General features: G+C 40.7%; 1 long non-coding RNA gene and 1 pseudogene across 2 annotated transcripts in view; one reads left to right on the top strand and one right to left on the bottom strand.

The window, feature by feature from the left end:
• LOC116561519 overlaps positions 1 to 20,126 on the top strand; it is a 28,630-nt gene that overhangs the window by 6,021 nt on the left and 2,483 nt on the right. The window contains exon 2 of one of the 2 annotated variants that reach the window (XR_004273467.1): positions 1,811 to 1,920. This is a non-coding gene — a long non-coding RNA (uncharacterized LOC116561519). Of the gene's footprint in view, positions 1 to 1,810; positions 2,277 to 20,126 lie in introns of those variants that run through there. The other variant, XR_004273466.1, reaches the window with a different exon arrangement.
• On the bottom strand, positions 10,658 to 10,766 carry LOC116561614 (annotated as a pseudogene).

Raw genomic sequence — 20,126 nt, 5'->3', positions numbered from 1 at the left:
GCACAGGATCTGGGCAGAAGGAGCAGCGGAGGTAAAACCAAGGAGAGACCACTTCCCTCAACACACGGCATTTGAGAGAGACACGACCCCTTTGACTGAGTCAGCTCCAGGGATTCTGGACAAAGGTGGAGGCTTTGCACATGCTTTTCAAGAGGCACCTGAGTGTTCTAATTATCAGTGTGGTGGGTGGCACCACACTGGTGGCTAAATTTAGACCCTAAGTTTTTGGAGCAGACCATGACTTATATATGTAAATTTCATATCGTTCTGCTGTCAAAAAAAAAAAAGCTAGCTATGCTTCCTCTTTCCTTCCATGAGCCTGAGAAATTATGCTAGAGTGCTTGAAATGTGGGGAATTGGAGGACCTGGGATGGTTTATGAAAAATATCAACAACTTTCTTCTTGTGGCAACTCTCTCTTCCCCCTTAATACATTTTGTCTAATAAATATTTTTGAGCACTTATCAATAGCCAATATTCATCAGATGTTTACTTATGTGAAAGTCACTGTACCCCTCACTTTATATGCAGAATGGGTATTAAAATTATCTCCATGTTACAGATGAGGAAAAGGAGATAGACAAAGGTAAAGTTACTTATGCAAAAATCAACTCACTTACCCGAGATCAAGTAACTAGTCAATGGTAGAACCAGGATTTGATCTCAGGATTCAATCCCAGTTGGTCCGCACACACCTCTTGTGGCTGAGAACCAGAGGAAGACGCTGGTCTTACCTCTGTAAAGAAGCAAATCAACTCTGGCTAGGACATGGCCCCTTGCTTTCAAGTGCCAGGGTGTAGGACTGAGGGAGCCCAGATCAAAAAATGACTCCATTACTGCATGCATAGAAATAATTACACAGGGCCGGGCGAGGTGACTCACACTTGTAATCCTAAGACTTTGGGAAGCCGAGGTGGGAAGATCATGAAGTCAGGAGATTGAGACCATCCTGGCTAACACGGTGAAACCCCATCTCTACTAAAAATACAAAAAATTAGCTGGGCGTGGTGGCACATGCCTGTAACCCCAGCTACTCAGGACGCTGAAGCAGGAGAATCACTTGAACCCAGGAGGTGAAGGCTGCAGTGAGCTGAGATGGTATCACTGCACTCCAGCCTGGACTACAGAGCAAGACTCCATCTCAAAAAAAAAAAAAAAAGAAAGAGAAAGAAAGAAAGAAAGAGAAAGAAAGAAAAGAAAAGAAAGAAAGAAGAAAGAAAAAGAAAGAAAGAGAGAGAGAAAGAAAAAAAGAAAGAGAGAGAAAGAAAAGAAAGAATGAACAAACTACACAGCTAGATACTAACCCTGCTTACTCTAGGCCAGCAGAATTAGGAATAGCAAAAGTTAAAGTATCACTCCGGAAAACTTCAGAGTGAGGGGTTTAGCTCCTCCAAAAACAGTTCAGGTCATCTCCAGAGTTTCTCATATATCAAACAGATGAGCTGTGTCACTAGCTGACTTGGTTTCTTCTAATTTTTTGAAATGTAAATGCTGCCCACTCAGGGACTCTCAGTTATCCAGTCAGTACACAGTTCTCTGAGAGGACATTCCTTGTCTCTGGTCTCAGTTTTCTCCTCTGTGAAATGGGCCTTTTGGAGGGGATGATGGCCGAGAGCCCCTTCCGCTCTTCCAGTCTGATTCTCACCACAGATTATGCCACTTGTGAGAAACTGAAAGCTACATTAACCCCCTTTCTGGTGAAAGTATGCAAAATCCAAGACAGCCTTCATTTTTGTAACTTTAATGTTTGTCCTGGGGATAAACAGTACCAAAGAAATGTTGTTGGCTTTCAGGTTCTCTATACTGTATAGACCACATGTTTAACCTTTACCAGAAGAGACTTTTCAGGGCTCTCTGATGGAATGCAGTGGAAATAACTCCCAGAACATCGCTGGACAAGGTTTTGAAATTCCAGGGCACTGTAAGTAATGTGATTATCTTTAAAACCTAAGGAGCCGGTAGAATAACTGAAATGCATTTAATATGCCTGACGTGTTTACTGCATTGCTATATATTCCAATTGATTGTTCCAACATATCAAAATCAATATGGATTATTTCTTTAAACCTAGGTAATGTAAAACTGAGATAATGAGCATGTAAAATAGTAAGTTATGAAAATATCTGAAGCTACTTCTGAATTCACACTAATGGAGTGTCTATGGAAAACAATACATTTTATTCTATGACTTTTCAGTTTATGCCTGTGCATCATATCTGTTAATCTCAGAAGAAAGAAATGTGTACTTCTAAATAGTTTATTAAACTTTTTACTGTTCAAAAACTTTTAAATAGGACAGTTGCAGTGGCTCAGGCCTGTAATCACTTTGGGAAGCTGAAGCAGGCAGGAGTTCAAGACCAGCCCGGGCAACATGGTGAAACCCCATTTCTACAAGAAATATACAAATTAACTGGGCATGTTGGCACATGCCTGTAGTCCCAGCTACTCGGGAGGCTGAGGTGGGAGGAACATTTGAGCCCTGGAGGGCGAGGCTGCAGTGAACCATGATCGCACCACTGCACTCCAGCCCAGGCAACAGAGTGAGACACTATCCCCAAAAATTAATGAATTAATTAATTAAAATAGAAAATACAGCAGAGTATATGAAGAGACAACCCAGTTAACATTTGGCATATATAAAGCTAGATCTTTTTTTCTATGTATACTGGCTTCTGTCTTCCTTTACAAAAAAAAAATTTTTTTTTTCCAAAATCTGCCTTAGCCTACATTTCCTCTAAAGCAGAGCTGAGGCAAAAGCTTATGGGGCTGATATTTTATTAAGGAGCACAGTCATGGGTAACCAAGAATGAGGGAGATATGGGGAGGAGCATCAGGAGGGGAAGCAAACACAAGTGATGTGCTCTGAGCCGCCGCATCTTTGCATCAAATACACCCTGTTGCTAGGTTTTGCAACCTTAGAGAGGCTATTTTAAACCATTGTAGCTCAGAATGGTCCATGGTTAAGCACCTGTGAAATGCATGCAATGGTAAAACCTAATGCACATTTTAAAAAAATCCCTAAATCATAGCTATTGATGACATATGGCCCATAGTATAGTACTAGGACAGGGTAAGAACTCAATCAATGATAGTTATTCTAAAAATGGTAGCCATTATACACATACACACACACATGCCCCTGGAGTCATTCAGAGAACATTTTTCATGTGTTTGATTTTTATTTTTTCCTTCTTTATGAACTTTACACTTTTTTTTTGAGACAGAGTCTTGTTGTGTCACCAGGCACCAGGCTGAAGTGCAGTGGCACGAGCTTGGCTTACTGCAACCCTTGCCTCCCGGTTCAAGCAACGCTCCCGCCTCAGCCTCCCAAGTAGCTGGGACTACAGGCGTGCGCCACCATTCCCAGCTAATTTTTTTTTTTTTAGTAGAGACGGGGGTTCGCCACGTTGGCCAGGATGGTCTCGATATCTTGACCTCGTGATCCACCTGCCTTGGCTTCCCAAAGTTCTGGGATTACAGGCATGAGCCACTGCGCCCGGCCTACACTTTAAGTCCAATCAAACCTATTAACTCTGAAGCCCATCTCTCATTTATCTCCCATTCATCCTCAATGTTAGTGCTAGGAACTGTTTGAGGCACTTTCATGCATTCTATCTGACGCAAATAATACTTGGGAGATTGATTATTAACCTCTTGTTAACTATGTGGAAGTTGAGCCTCACTGAAGTTAAATGACTCTGTAAGTTGCAAAGTCAGTTACTACCAGCATCAGAATCAACACTCAGGTCTTCTGATTCTGACTCTGGTTCTCTTTCTACTACACAGAAACCTGTCTTCCTCTGCACAGTTTTTCTTAATAAGGTGGCTGATTATTTTTCCAACTGGAGCATGCCACAACCTTCTGGCACACAGTGATTGCAGAGAGAGGCAGCATAATCTAGTGGCTAATGTCATAAGCTCTGTTTGCCTGACCATCTTGGGTTTCAATCCTGGAAATTTTAGTCAAAGGCTGGGTGACCGTGGGCAAGCTACTTAGTTTGTCTGTGCTGTTTCCTCATACATAACGTGGGGATAATATTACTACCCATCATATAAGGTTTCTGTGGGAATTACATGACTATGTACAGAAAACACATAGAGCACGGCTTCATACGCAGCAAGGATACCTGAAGATCCCAAGGAAGATGTCAATTCCACAGCCACCTCTGAGTGCTCAAGGGCTGAGTACCTTCACCAGCAGGGCAAGCCTGGTCCCTTTCCTCGCCTATAAACTTCCTCTTCACCACACTACACCTCAATCAGCTATTCCCAGGGGCAAACATGCTTCTCCAGAGTGTAAGACGCAAGTTCTAGAGGCAAGTTCTTAGAGAGATTGGAATCGAAATAACGTCTCTCCGAAAGTCAAGATCCTCTTGAGAAATCATTTGTCCTCAGTCTGTTGACTGTCTCACTCTTTTCATTCAGCTCACATTTGCTGCCAGCCCAATTCTATTTCAAACCCCTTGTCTCCTTCAGAGCCCTGGAATCATCCCGAGGACACAGTAGGCACTCAGTAAATGTTCACCGAAATGAACAAACATTTGGGCCCTGATGGAAGTTTCGTGTGAGAAAAGAATAATGCAGAGGGCATTGAATACCCCGCTTGTTTTTAATTGCTTCTCTGCTGCTCTATTTGGATATTTGCTTGCTTATAAGTCCCTCCAGAGGACTCTGCCTACATCCTGTGCTGGCGGACCACAGGATCCCTGATTTGACCTCCATCACAGCAGCTCACTGAACAAAAGCTTTGTCAGATAAGCCAAGGCTCTTTCATCTTTAAGAGGAGACCTCAGCACCTTCTCAGGGAAGCTGCTCGGCCCTGCTACGTCCTCCTCTGTAAATGGGGATAACTGTGCCTCCTTCACACAGGCCTGTTGTGAGGATTAAACGGAATGACACAGGTAAAGCAAGTCGCTCAGCACAAAAGGATCCTGTTGCCATGCTACCAGCCACAGTACTCCATCCTCCCATTGTGGCCAGAATGTTCTAGAAGACTGTTCCCATCAACCCACTGCATGTGGGCCCTCCGCTGACACACCTGTGCTCACAGACAGTCCATGCAAGCTATAGTTACACACATGTCTGTGTCACAGCCTCATGCCCCAGCATTTACCTCTAATACTTGTACTTAATAACCCCAACTGGCTCCCCTACACGCCCCTTGGTATTTCATAATGCACTCCTTTGCTCATGCTGATCCTTTGCTACACATGGCTCACACCCTTCATGTTTCCACATAACAACAGTGCCCCCTCCTCCAGGAAGCCTTCCTTGACCACCCACCTTCCTTCAGGGCCATCTGGGCATCCTTCCTTACTTCCCAGAGCATCCTGGACTTACCTTTGTCACAACACTACAGCCCCAGATCTCAACTAGGCCAATTTTGCCCCTCATGGGGTGTTTGACAATATTGGAGATATGTTTCATCATCAACTGTGGAGGTGGTACCACCAGTGTCTAGTGAGTACAGGCCAGTGATGCTGCAAACATCTTGCAGAGCTCGGGACAGCCTCCACAACAATCGTTCAGTCTACAATCTCAGTCACGCAGGGCTTAAGAAACCCTACCATATGTGGAGTGCGGTGGCTTACATCTGTAATCCCAGCACTTTGGGAGGAAGTGGTGGGCGGGTTACCTAAGGTCAGGAGTTCGAGACCAACCTGATCAACATGGTGAAAGCCTGCCTCTACTAAAAATACAAAATTACCTGGGCATGGCAGCGCATGCCTGTAATCCCAGCTACTCAGGAGGCTGAGGCAAGAGAATCGCTTGAACCCAGGAGGCTGAGGTTGCAGTGAGCCAAGATTGCACCATTGTACTCTAGCCTGGGCAAAAAAAGTGAAACTCTGTCTCAAAAAAAAAAAAAAAAGAAACCCTATTATATAGAAATCATCAGCTTTTCTGCCAGTCTCCTCCATTAGACTATAAATACATGTCTTAGGGCTGGAGCTAAATCTTATTCATTATTTGTTCTCCTTGAGCCTAAGATGTTGCCTCATGTGTGGTACCTATTCAATAAGCCTGGTTTCTTCTCACTGTATCCTCTTATTTGTGAATCAAACCTACTCTATTTTGAGAGACTTACTGACTCTGTCCTACTATGTGACCCATATAACCAGAAACATAAATAAAATTGCCTTGCTTGTCAACTGGTATCAGACTTCTATTTATTCAGAATTACACTACTGACATTATTCATTCAGGAAGAAAGAACTTATAAGCAAGGTCATTTCATCTCTTTGAAATCTGAATGTCAATAGCTCTAGCCTGTCACCTAACAAGATACAGAAATTATAGGACTGGTGCAACTCCAAGAAAGCATTGAGTCTACTTTTGCTGGCCAGCTACCTTTTATTAAATCATCTCAACAAAGTTAAATGTATCTTTTAGAAAGGCGGCTTCTAGAGAGACAGCCATTTTGTTATTTCGCATATTTTCCTCTTGGGAAATTTGCTGGGCTAGCCCTAGTCCTTTCGCTGGGCTAATCTGAGTCCTTTGGGTATGAGTTTTCCTTGCATCTTCCTGTTTGTCTTCAATGGAGCTGGGTAACCAGTGAAGGCTGTTATAGTCCTGTTCATTCGGTCCTGATCCATTGAAGTATATTTCATGCTTTACAGCACTGAAGGAAAGGCGAAATAAAAAGATGCTTTGATTAAAAGTCAAGAGAGTAATTAAATACCAATTCAGCCTTCTGCATATTGAGTTTATATCAGAAAGAAAAGTCATAAATTTAAGAGCAATGAGATTCTGTATAATATCCACATACCAAAGTAGTAGACCTTTCTATCAAAGATCGCCTCCTTTTAAGAAGTTTTAAATTATTGTGACATTTCAGGATAATAAATTGATAAATGGCTAAAAAAAAAAGAGAGAAGAGACACTAAGTTCAGTCAAGTGAAATATCTAAGATCTAGGCGTTTCTGATAGAAAGTTTAAAGTATGCACAGTGTGTATATAACTTATCTGTTTAATAAATTATACATTTGAATGTTATTTAAAACTCCCCAAACTACTTATCACTGTTTTAATTTCAGATTTGGTCTAGACTATGTTAACAAAAATAAATGTTCCCTCTTCATTGAATTGGTGAGGAAAAGTTAAAAGGAGTTGAACCCTAGAGTCAGAGGAATTCCAAATTCAGTTTAAAATCCTTGGTTAAGAGCTGCACTTTTTCCACATGCATCTGAGCACTGGTGCACATTTTCCAGCTTCTTTCTCACAGTGGATTCTGAGTCTTGCCTCCAGCCCCTCTCACTGCAGTCAGGAACTCCCCTGTGCTGCAGAAAAATGTTGGCAGCATACATATCTATCTGCACCAGTGGGACCGGCTTGCCCACCACTGTCCAACAGCAAACTCTGAGGGGGCCTTTTCTCAACTCCAGTCCCTGTCACAGCAGTCAAGGAATTGTCCCACTTGTCCAGGGATCTGCCAGGAAGTTTGCTCCTGTCTGGGCCAGTGGGACAGGCTTCTACCTGGATCCCTGACCAGCTTTCCCACACAGGCTGGTTACCCTCTTTAAGTCTTCCCCAGGTCCATCCAAGTAGGGACACTGCGACAACCAACCTTGGAGTCTTGGTGAGGCCTGCAGTAAGCCTGGGCTTATGGCTCCCTCTAGTGCTTAAATGGCTGCAGGAATCATAGGCTCTGACAATAGTCAGTCAGCTTAGCTTCTAGACAGGCCCACTAAAGGATGGCCATAAATAAAGCCAGACTGCAAAGACCTGAATAAATACCTAACTCTTGAATGCACAGACATCAGCGTACATCTACAATTATCAAGAACAGTCAGGGAATTATAAACTCACCTAATGCACAAAACAAGGCAGCAGTGAGAGAATATAAAGAGATGGAGATGTATGATCTGTCAGGCAAGAAATTCAAAATAGCCATGTTAAGGAACTCATTAACTTCAAGAAAACACAGAAAAACAATTAAGAAATGTATCAGATAAATTTAACAGACAAATTTAAATAATAAAAAAGAACAAAAATTCTGGAGCTAAAAAATTACAATGAATGAAAGGGGGGAAGCCAACAGAGAGCAGTAGCAGTGATAAAGTAAAAGAAAGAATCACTGAGCTTGAAGACAGGCTATTTAAAAATATACAGTCATAATAGAAAGAAGAAAAAGGAATGGAAAAGGAAAACTTAAGCTTATATAATCTGTGGAATTGCATCAAAAAAAAAAATCAAGTTCTTCTTGGAGTTCAAGAAGAAGCAGAGAAGACAAAAGGATAGAACACTTATTCAAAGAAATAATTTTAAAAAAACTTTTTACACCTGAAGAAAGATATAAATATCCATGTACAAAAGTCACCAATCAGGCTGGGTGTGGTGGCTCATGCCTGTGATCCCAGCAATTTTGGAGGCTGAGGCAGGTAGATCACCTGAGATCAAGAGTTTGAGACAGGCCTGGCCAACATGGTGAAACACTGTCTCTACCAAAAATACAAAAAAAATAGCTAGGCGTGGCGACGGGTGCTTGTAATCCCAGCTACTCAGGAGGTTGAGGCAGGAGAATCACTTGAACTCAGGAGGCAGAGGTTGCAGTGAGCCAAGATTGAGCCATTGCACTCCAGCCTGGGCAGTAAGAGCAAAACTCCATCTCAAAAAAAGAAAAGAAAAGAAAAGAGAAAGTTACCAATCAGATTCAACCCAAGACATATCATCAAACACTCAAAGGTCAAAGACAAAGAGAGGATTCTGAAACCAGCAAGAGAAAATAATAAAATAGTAAATAAGATAATTCCAATGTGCCTGGCAGTAGACTTCCCAGCAGACATCTTGCAGCCAGAAGGGGCAGGATAATATAGAGTGCTAAAGGGAAAAAAACATTCAGCCAAGAATAGTGTACCAACCAAGGCTATCCTTTAGAATTAAAGAAGAAATACAGGCCTACCCAGACAAACAAAAAGCTGAGGAAATTCACCACCTGACCTGTCTTACAAGAAATACTACAGGAAGTTCTTCAAGCTGAAGAAAAGGATGCTAATGTGTAACAAGAATACATCTGACATATAAAACTCACTGTTAGAAGTAAATATGCAAATTCAGAATACGTAATCATGGTGTGTAAACCATTTAGCTTTTTAGTATGAAGACTAAAAGACAAAATGGTTAAAAATTATAACTATACTAAATTGTTAAAAGATAGACAAAATTAAAAGATAAATTGTGACGGCAGAATTCAAAGTGCAGAGGGAAATGAAGTTGATGTACATGGTTTGCTTTTTATTTCTTTTCTTTGAGATCAAAGTTAAGTTTTTATAGGTTTAAAATAATGTGTTATAGGATGTTTATGGTAAAGCTCATGATAATCACAAAGGAAAAATCTATAATAGATACACTAAAAATAAAATGCAAGAATGAAAACACACTACTAGAGAAAATAATTTAACCACAAAGGAAGACAGTAAGAGAAAAAGAAAGGATAAAATGTCTATAAAACAACTAAAATCAAATAACAAAATAGCAGTAGTAAGCCTTAACCTGTCAATATTTACTTTTATGTAAATTGATTAGTTTTTTCCAATTAAAAGACATACAGTGGTTGAATGGATAAAGAAAACAAGAGTCAACTATATGTTCCTAACAAGAAACTTACTCCACTTGTAAGGACATGCATAAACTGAAAATGAAGGGATGGAAAAATATAATCCATGTAAATGGGAACAAAAAATGGCAGAAGTAGTTATACCTATATCAGGTAAAATAGACTTTAGGCCAAAAACTTCAAAAGAGACCAAGAAGGACATTGTATAATGATAAAAGGGTCAATACCCAAGAAGACATAACAATTATAAACATATAAATGCACCCATCATTGGAGTACCTAAACATGCAAAGCAAATAATAATAGATCTAATGGAAGGGATAGAATGTGATACAGTAAGAGCAAAGGACTTGCATATCCCTGATTCAGCAATGGACAGATCATTCAGAAAGAAAAGTGACTGCATTCTTCATCAAATGAAACTAACAGGCATTTACAGAACATTCCATCCAACATTTGCAAACTACACATTCTTCTTAACAGCATATGGAGCATTCTCCAGGATACATCATATGTTATGCCACAAAACGTGTCAAACAAATTTTTAAAAATGAAAATTATGTCAAGTATCTTTTCTGACTACAGTGAATAAAACTAGAAATTAGAACAGGTGTGGGGGCTCACACCTGTAATTCCACCACTTTGGGAGGCCGAGATGGGCAATTATAAGGTCAAGACATTAAGACCATCCTGGTCAACATGGTGAAACCTCATCTCTGCTAAAAATACAAAAATCAGCTGGGCATAGAGGCTCATGCCTGTAGTCCAGCTACTCGGGAGGCTGAGGCAGGAGAATCACTTGAAACCAGGAGGTGGAGGTTGCAGTGAGCCGAGATTGCGCCACTGCACCCCAGCCTGGTGACAGAGCAAGACTCCGTCTCAAGAAAAAACAAAAAACAAAAAAGCTAGAAATTAATAATGGGGAATTTTGTAAACTGTTCAAATACATGGAAATTAAATACAATGCTTCTGACCAACCAATGGATCAATGAATAAATTGAAAAGAAAATTTTAAAAATTTCTTGAAACAAATTGAAGGAATGTGTTCTCTTTCCAGGTCCACAAAGGGGCGTAGTTTTAAGGTCAAGAACTGCCTAGCGCCATGCCCCGCTCCAATCTCTCTCCATCCGGGAGATTTTTTTTTTTTTCTCTACACATTCAGAGAAACTTCTCTAGTAACACACTATAGAAATGATCCCTGAAAGTACAGTCTTCCATCCGGGAGATTTAACGGTTTATGTTTGAATTTCGCGGGCTCGGGAAGAAACAAAGAGTCAGTCACTCCAGCTGAAGTTCTAAGGAGCTCCTTTCATTGGCCCAGGGTCTTCAAGAAGGTGGGGGTTCCTCCCAGGTTAAAAGTCCCCTTCTTCCACACCCCTTCAGACTCCATGTTTGGATCTCCTTCCATGAACACTCCCTTCGTGGAAGCCGTCTTTCTCTCTCCTGGATTTCCCCTCTGGAGTCCCCTTCCACACTCTCTCGTGGAAGCCTGTCTTCCCCTCCTAAACTCCATCTCTCTCTGTTTCCTTCCACTCAGTGTGGAAGCTGCTTTCCTCTCCTGGATTCCGTCTTTCTGGATTCTCTCACTCAGTGTGAGAGTTAGCTGTTTCTTTCTCTCTCCTTCTCCGGTTTCTCTCTCTGAATAAATTACTTTCTACAATCACTTTTAAGTCTGGCATATACTGCACACTGCGCTGTGGTCCCCTCTCTCATTCTTGAGAGGGCAGGAGACCAAGACCTGGAGAAACGTCCTCTCAGGGGAGCTGAGGGCACCCTGAACCCGTGAACCCCAATATTACAAAATGAAAATGAAAACACAATATGCCAAAACTGATGGGATACAGCAAAAGCAATTCTAAGAGGGAAGTTTATATCAATAAACACGTATGTCAAAAAAGTAGAAAGATCACAATGAAACAACCTAATGCTGTACCTTAAGGAGCTGGAAAAACAAGAACAAATTAAACCTAAAATTAGTAGAAGGAAAAAACAATAATGATGTGAGCAGAAATAAGCTGGAGACTAAAAAATGCAAAGATCAACAAAACAAAGAATTGATATTTTGAAAAGGTAAAGAAAACTGACAAGCCTTTAGCTAGACTAGGGAGAAAAAGGGACATGACGTAAATAAGCAGAACCAGGGAAAAAAAGAAGACGTTATAACTGATACCTCAGAAATCCGAAGGATCCTATGATACTATTACAAACATATGCCAACAAATTGGAAAGTCTAGAAGAAATGGATAAATTTCTGGACACATGCAACCTAGCAAGACTGAATTATGAAGACATGGAAAACCTGAGGAGACCAATAATGAGTAACAAGGTTGAAGTAATAAAAAGTCCCCCATCAAAGAAAAGTGCAGGCCTGGATTGCTTTATCACTGAATTCTATCATACATTTAGAGAAGAACTAATACCAATTCTTCTCAAATTATTAAAAAAAAAAAAAAACTGAAAGAGAAGGAATTCTTTGAAACTCATTCTGTGAGGCCAGCATTACCCTGATATCAAAACCAGACAAGGATACACAAAAAAAAGAAAACTGCAGGCCAACATTCTTGAAGAACATAGATGGAAATATCCTCAACCAAATAGTAGGAAACAAAAATCCACAACATATTAAAAATATTCTTGGTTATAAATCCAAGATATATAGTGGGATTTATCTCAGGGATGCAAAGATGATTCAACAGACGTAAACTGATAAATGTGATATATCACATTAACAGAATGAAGAACAAAGCCATATGATTCTTTCAACAGTCACAGAAAATTTTTTTGAAAACATTCAACGTGGCTTCATGATAAAACATTTAACAAACTAGGTATGGAAGGAATGTACCTCAACACAACAAAGGCCATACAAGATAAACCCACAGCTAACATCACACTTTCTCTGAAAAAGTTGAAGGCCTTTCCTCTGAGATCTGGAACTCCACAAGGATGCTCACTGTCAGCATTTCTATTGAACATTATGTGGGAATTCTTAACCAGAGCAAGCAGTCAAGAGAAAGAAAAGGCATTCAAATTGGAAATGAGAAAGTCAAGTTGGCCCTGTTTGCAGATGACATGATCTTATAAACCCCCTAGAGACTCCACCAAAAAAACTAATAGGACTTATGAACAAATTCAGTAAAATTGCAGGACACAAAATACAAAATCCACATCAGAAAAGCAGTAGTGTTGTTGCTGTTGTTGTCGTTTTAGATGGAGCCTTGCTCTGTCGCCAGACTGGAGTACAGTGGCGCCATCTCCGCTCACTGCAACCTTTACCTCCCGAGTTCAAGCAATTCCCCTGCCTCAGCCTCCCAAGTAGCTGGGACTACAGTCACACACCACCACGCTTGGCTAATTTTTTATATTTTAGCAGAGACGGGGTTTCGCTATGTTGGCCAAGATGGTCTCTATCTCCTGAACTCATGATCCGCCCGCCTCAGCCACCCAAAGTGCTGGGATTACAGGCGTGAGCCACAACGCTTGGCCTTTTTATTTTTTATTTATTTATTTATTTTGAAACAGAGTCTTGCTCTGTTGCCCAGGCTGGAGTGCAGTGGTGTGATCTGTGCTCACTGCAATCTCCGCCTCCTGGGTTCAAGCGATTCTCCTGCCTCGGCCTCCCGAGTAGCTGGGACTACAGGCTTGTGCCACCACACCCAACTAATGTTTTGTATTTTTAGTATAGACAGGGTTTCATCATGTTAGGATGATCTTGACCTCCTGACTTCGTGATCCGCCAACCTCGGTGTCCCAAAGTGCTGGGATTTCAGGCCATCAGTAGTGTTTCTATGTGCCAAGAGCAAACTGTCTGAATAAGAAATCAAGAAAACAATCCCATTTACAGTAGCTACAAATAAATAAATAAAATTCCTAGGAATAAATTTGACCAAGGATGTGAAAGAGCTTTATAATAAAAACTATAAAACATTAAGGAATTGAAGAGGGTACAAATAAATTGAATGATAGCCTGTGTTTATGGATTATAAAAATGAATATTTTTAAAACATTCATACTACCCAAAGAAATTTATAAACTCAGTGGAATCCCTATCAAAACACCAATGACATTCCTCACAATAATTTTAAAGGGCAATTATAAAATTTATATGTAATCACAAAAGACCCCAAGTAGCCAAAGCTTTCTTGAACAAACAACAAACTGGAGGCATCATATTACCTGACTTCAAAATATACTACACAGTTATAGTAACCAAAATAGCAGGTACTGGCATGAAAACAGACCTATCAACCAATGGAACAAAATAGAAAACCTAGAACTAAATCTCACATCTACACCCAACTGATATCCAATAAAGGTGCCAATAACATTGGTGGGGAAAGAACATTCTCCTCAATAAATGGTAAAACTTAATATCCACATGCAGAAGAAAAGAACTAGACTCCCCCATCTCTCACCATATATGAAAATTAATTCAAAATGGATAGAGACTAAATAGTAAGATCCAAAACTGTGAACTACTAGAAGAAAATTTAAAGGTGTATTTGATGACATTGGTCTGGGCAAGGATTTTTTTGGCTATGACCTCAAAAGCACATACAACGAAAGCAAACTAAAAAGTTACATCTAACTAAAAAATTTCTGCATGGCAACAGAAACACTCAACAAATCAAAGAGACAACCTACAGAATAGAAGAAAATATCTGCAAACTATTCTTCTGAGAAAGGGTTAATATCCAGAATATATATGGAACTCAGACAAATCAATATTAACAAAAATTTCTGATTTAAAATATGCAAAGGACCTGGATAAACCTTTCTCAAAAGGCATACAAATGGCCAACATGTATATTAAACAATTCTTGGCAGGGCATGGTGGCTCACACCTGTAATCCCAGCACTTTGGGAGGCCGAGGCAGGAGGATCATGAGGTCAAGAGATCGAGACCATCCTAGCCAACCTGGTGAAAACCCCATCTCTACTAAAAAATACAAAAATTAGCTGAGCGTAGTGGTGCAAGCGTGTAGTTCCAACTACTTGGGAGGATGAGGCAGGAGAATTGCTTGAACCCGGCAGGCAGAGGTCACAGTGAGCCGAGATTGCGCCACTGCACTCCAGTATGGTGCCTGGCGACAGAGCAAGACTCTGTCTCCAAAAAAAAAAAAAAAAAAAAAAAAAAAAATGCTAAGTATACTTATTGGATAAATGCAAATCAAAACTGCAATACATTTGGGAGGCTGAGGCAGGCAGATCATCTGAGGTCAGGAGTTCTAGAGCAGCCTGGCCAATATGGCAAAACCTCATCTCTGCTAGTAACTCCAGCTACTCCGGAGGGTGGGAAAGGAGAATCACTTGAACCCAGAGCAAGATTCTGTCTCAAAAAAAAAAAAAAAAAAACTGCAATAAGATGTTACCTCACTCCAATTGGAATGACTATTATCAAAAAGACAAAAAGTGACAATTTCTAGAGAGAATGTGGAGAAAGGGGAACTCTTATATACTATTGATTAGAAGTTTCCTCAAAAAGTATCTCAAAATAATAAAAGCTATTTACGACAAACCAACAGACAATATCATACTCAATGGGCAAAAACTGGAAGCATTCCCTTTGAAATCTGGCACTAGACAAGGATGTCCTCTCTCACCACTCCTATTTGATATAGTACTGGAAGTTCTAGCCAGAGCAATCAGGCAAGAAAAAGAAATAAAGGGTATTCAATTAGGAAAGGAGGAAGTCAAATTTTCTCTATTTGCAGACGACATGATTGTATATCTAGAAGACCCCATCGTCTCAGCCCAAAATCTCCCGAAACTGATAAGCAACTTCAGCAAAGTCTCAGGATACAAAATCAATGTGCAAAAATCACAAGCATTCCTATACACCAATAACAGACTTAAAGAGAGCCAAATCAAGAACGAACTGCCATTCACAATTGCCACAAAGAGAATAAAATACCTAGGAATACAACTAACAAGGAACGTAAAGGACCTATTCAAGGAGAACTACAAACCATTGCTCAACGAAATAAGAGAGGGCACAAACAGATGGAGAAACGTTCCATGTTCATGGTTAGGAAGAATCTATATTGTGAAAATGGCCATACTGCCCAAAGTAATTTACAGATTCAACGCTATCCCCATCAAGCTACCAATGACCTTCTTCACAGAACTGGAAAAAAACACCTTAAACTTCATATGGAACCAAAAGAGAGCCCGCATAGCCAAGTCGATTCTAAGCAAAAAGAACAAAGCTGGGGGCATCACACTACTGGACTTCAAACTATACTACAAGACTACAGTAATCAAAACAGCATGGTACTGGTACCAAAACAGAGATATAGACCAATGGCACAAAACAGAGGCCTCGGAGGCAACACAACATATCTACAACCATCCGATCTTTGACAAACCTGACAAAAACAAGCAATGGGGAAAGGATTCCCTGTTTAATAAATGGTGTTGGGAAAACTGGCTAGCCATGTGCAGAAAGCAGAAACTGGACCCCTTCCTGACACCTTACACCAAAATTAACTTCAGATGGATTAAAGACTTAAACATAAGACCTAACACCATAAGAACCCTAGAAGAAAATCCAGGCAAAACCATTCAGGACATAGGCATAGGCAAGGACTTCATGACCAAAACACCAAAAGCATTGGCAACAAAAGCCAAAATAGACAAATGGGACCTAATCAAACTCCACAGCTTCTGCACGGCAAAAGAAACAGTCATTAGAGTGAATTGGCAACCAATAGAATGGGAAAAAATTTTTGCAATCTACCCATCTGACAAAGGGCTGATATCCAGAATTTACAAAGAACTAAAACAGATTTACAAGAAAAAAACAAACAAGCCCATTCAAAAGTGGGCGAGGGATATGAACACTTTACAAAAGAAGACATACTGGTCATTAGAGAAATGCAAATCAAAACTACATTGAGATACCATCTCACGCCAGTTAGAATGGTGATCATTAAAAAATCTGGAGACAACAGATGCCGGAGAGGATGTGGAGAAATAGGAACACTTTTGCACTGTTGGTGGGAGTGTAAATGTTCAACCATTGTGGAAGACAGTGTGGCGATTCCTCAAGGACCTAGAAATAGACATACCATTTGACCTAGCAATCCCATTACTGGGTATATATCCAAAGGATTACAAATCTTTCTACTATAAGGACACATGCACACGAATATTCACTGCAGCACAGTTTACAGACCTGGAATCAACCCAAATGCCCATCAATGATAGACTAGACAGGGAAAATGTGGTACATATACACCATGGAATATTATGCAGCCATAAAAAACTATGAGTTCGTGTCCTTTGTAGGGACATGGATGAACCTGGAAACCATCATCCTCAGGAAACTGACACAAGAACAGAAAATCAAACACCGCATGTTCTCACTCATAGGCGGCTGTTGAACAATGAGAACACATGGACACAGGGAGGGGAGCATCACACACTGGGGTCTGTTGAGGGGAAATAAGGGAGGGACAGCAGGGGGTGGGGAGTTGGGGAGAGATAACATGGGGAGAAATGCCAGATATAGGTGAAGGGGAGGAAGGCAGCAAATCACACTGCCATGTGTGTACCTATGCAACAGTCTTGAATGTTCTTCATATCTACCCCAAAACCTAAAATGCAATTTAAAAAAAAGAAACAAAAAAGAAGTTTCCTCAAAAAATTAAAACTAGAACTACCATATGATCCAGCAATCCCACTTCTGGATATATATCCAAAGGAGATGGAATCAGTATGCTAAAGAGATTATCTGCACTCCCAAGTTCTATTGCAGTACAATTCCCAATAGCTAAGATATGGAATCGACTTAGGTATCTTTCAATAAATGAACAGACAAAAAAGTGTGGTGTATATATACACACACTAGGGAATACTGTTCAGCCAGTTCAGCCATAAAAAAGAATGAAATCCTGCCATCTGTGACAATATGGATGAACCTAGAGGACCATTGTTAAGTGAAATAAACCAAGCGCAGAAGGACAAATAACACATGATCTAACTGATACATGGATCGAAAAAAACTTATTTCACAGAAGTATAGAGTAGAATAGTGGTTACCAGAGGCTGGGGAAGGTAGCAAGGAAGAATGGGGAGAGGTTGGTGAACATATTCAAAGTTACGGTGGGCAGGAGAAATACATTCTGCCCACTACACAGTAGTGGTGTTTACTGCACAGTAGGGTCACTAAAGTTAACATGATGTCTTATATATTTCAAAATAGCTAGAAAAGAGAATCTTTAATATCCTCATCACAAAGAGATGATAAATGTTTGAGGTGATGGATGTGCTAATTGCCCTCATTTGATCATTACAAACTATATACATATATCAAAACATCATATCATAAATATGTAAAATTACGATTTGTCAATTAAAAACAAAACTTTAAAAAGGTTGAGTTTATCAATCCTATCTCTGCCAAGCAGTGCAATCTTGGGCCAATTACTTATCCTCTCTACACCTCAGTTTTCTCCTTTGGGAGATAGGAATAATAATAATTTGAGATTGCTTTGAGATTTAAATGAGATGAAACAGGTCAATTGCTCAACATGGATCCTGACACATAGTAAAGTAATAGGTAATACATCATTAATACTTATTAATGATGTTATTACTATTAATATTAATTTTTTTTGAGATGGCATCTCGCTCTGTTGTCCAGGCTGGAGTGCAGTGGTACGGTCTCAGCTCACTACAACCTCCACCTCCTGGGTTCAAGTAATTCTTCTGCCTCAGCCTCCCAAGTAGCTGGGACTACAGGTGTGTGCCACCACGCCTGACTAATTTTTGTATTTTTGTTACAGACAGGGTTTCACCATATTCGCCAGGCCGATCTAGAACTCCTGACCTCAGGTGATCTATCCACCTCAGCCTCCCAAAGTTCTGGGATTACAGGTGTGAGCCACCACATCCGGCAAATATTACTATTATTTTCCTACTAGTTTTGAGAGTCTAGGCAAGTTTCCAACCATGCTGAGAGCTTCAGCTTGTTCTGGGGACCAACTTATCATCATGATCATCATCATCATCACCACCATCATCTTCATTACCATGGACATCAGCATCTCAGTGGTTTCTGGACTTTTAAGTGATTGCATTTTAGCTGAAAGAAAGGGAGTTAAGATGCTTCTATGCTTAAAAAAATCAATGTAAATGTTTGCAACTATATAAAAATTGTATTATGTACACAGGAAAGGACTGAAAAAAGCAGGGAAGAATAGACATTGATTTGTTTGGGTGTTCAGCATGTGGATGGAGTTTTAAACTTTTCTTTGATTTCTACTAACATAGCTGTATGTAATAATAATGCTTTAAATAGGTTGATTATATACAAATTATAATGAATCTCCATACACCTATCACCTACCTTCCCTACAAACAATTTATTTTATAATCATGAAGGAAAATTCAAGTCAGCACTCTGACCAAATATAATAACTTTCATGAATAAATGAGGCAATAAAAATGACCTAGAACATGCAGGTGAGGAGTAGGAAACAGAAAATAAAAAGATTTGGCTCCACTGGAAACGTCCAGCTGGCTCCAAATAACCAGAATCCGGGTGTGCTCACACCACATCATTCCTTCTATTCATTCAACAAGCATTTACAAAGCCTTTGTTGTACACGAGGACAGGCGTGAGGTCCTGTGCAAAACAAGAACGCTACTGGGGGAATAAAGGAAATGAAGACCAAGTCCTTCTTCTTGCTGATTTCCTACTCTAAATCTAACCAAAGTATTTTAGTGCAGGGTTATATTAAATACATGCTATAACAGAAGCATGTCCAAGTTGTGATAGGAACGGACCAAAGAAGGGAGACGCTCTGCTGGGGATGGGAACAGTACCAGATTCAGAGGAGGTGATGGCGCAGTGGCACACACCTGTAATCCCAGCACTTGGAGGAGGCTGAGGTGGGCGGATCACCTGAGGTCAGGAGTCCGAGACCAGCCTGGCCAACAAGGTGAAACTCCGTCTCTACTAAAAATGCAAAAATTAGGTGGGTGTGGCGGTGGGCGCCTGTAATCCCGCCTACTTGGGAGGCTGAGGCAGGAGAATCATTTGAACCAGGAGGCAGAGGTAGCAGTGAACTGAGATCGCACCATTGCACACCAGCCTGGGTGACAAGAGCAAAACTCCATCTCAAAAAATATATATATTCAGAGGACGCATAAGTGGGGGTTAGAAGGCCAAGGAGAAGCAGAGGGCTGAGCCTGGCAAGCCGAGTGGCCAGGAGGAGCAGAGATGATGGAGGGAGCCTTGAAGACCACAAGCACCCGGGGAAGCCTGGAGGGTGGGATGCAAACAGGTGAGAGGAGAGGCAGCAGAGCCGGCAGGAAAGAGTGGAGGCGCTGAATGTCACAGACGAGAAATGAAAAACTCACTCCAGCCGTGTTGCTGTTCTCAGAATAATCTTGAAAGTGTTCTCCGAGGCCGGGCGCGGTGGCTCAAGCCTGTAATCCCAGCACTTTGGGAGGCCGAGGCGGGTGGATCACGAGGTCAAGAGATCAAGACCATCCTGGTCAACATGGTGAAACTCTGTCTCTACTAAAAATACAAAAAATTAGCTGGGCATGGTGGCACGTGCCTG

The sequence above is a fragment of the Sapajus apella genome, unplaced genomic scaffold (genome assembly GCF_009761245.1).
Source record: "Sapajus apella isolate SASKATOON/1434 unplaced genomic scaffold, GSC_monkey_1.0 scaffold29, whole genome shotgun sequence".
Classification (NCBI taxonomy): domain Eukaryota; kingdom Metazoa; phylum Chordata; class Mammalia; order Primates; family Cebidae; genus Sapajus; species Sapajus apella.
The sequence above is the reverse complement of the archived record's forward strand: the minus strand, read 5'-3'. Positions and strand labels throughout refer to the sequence as shown.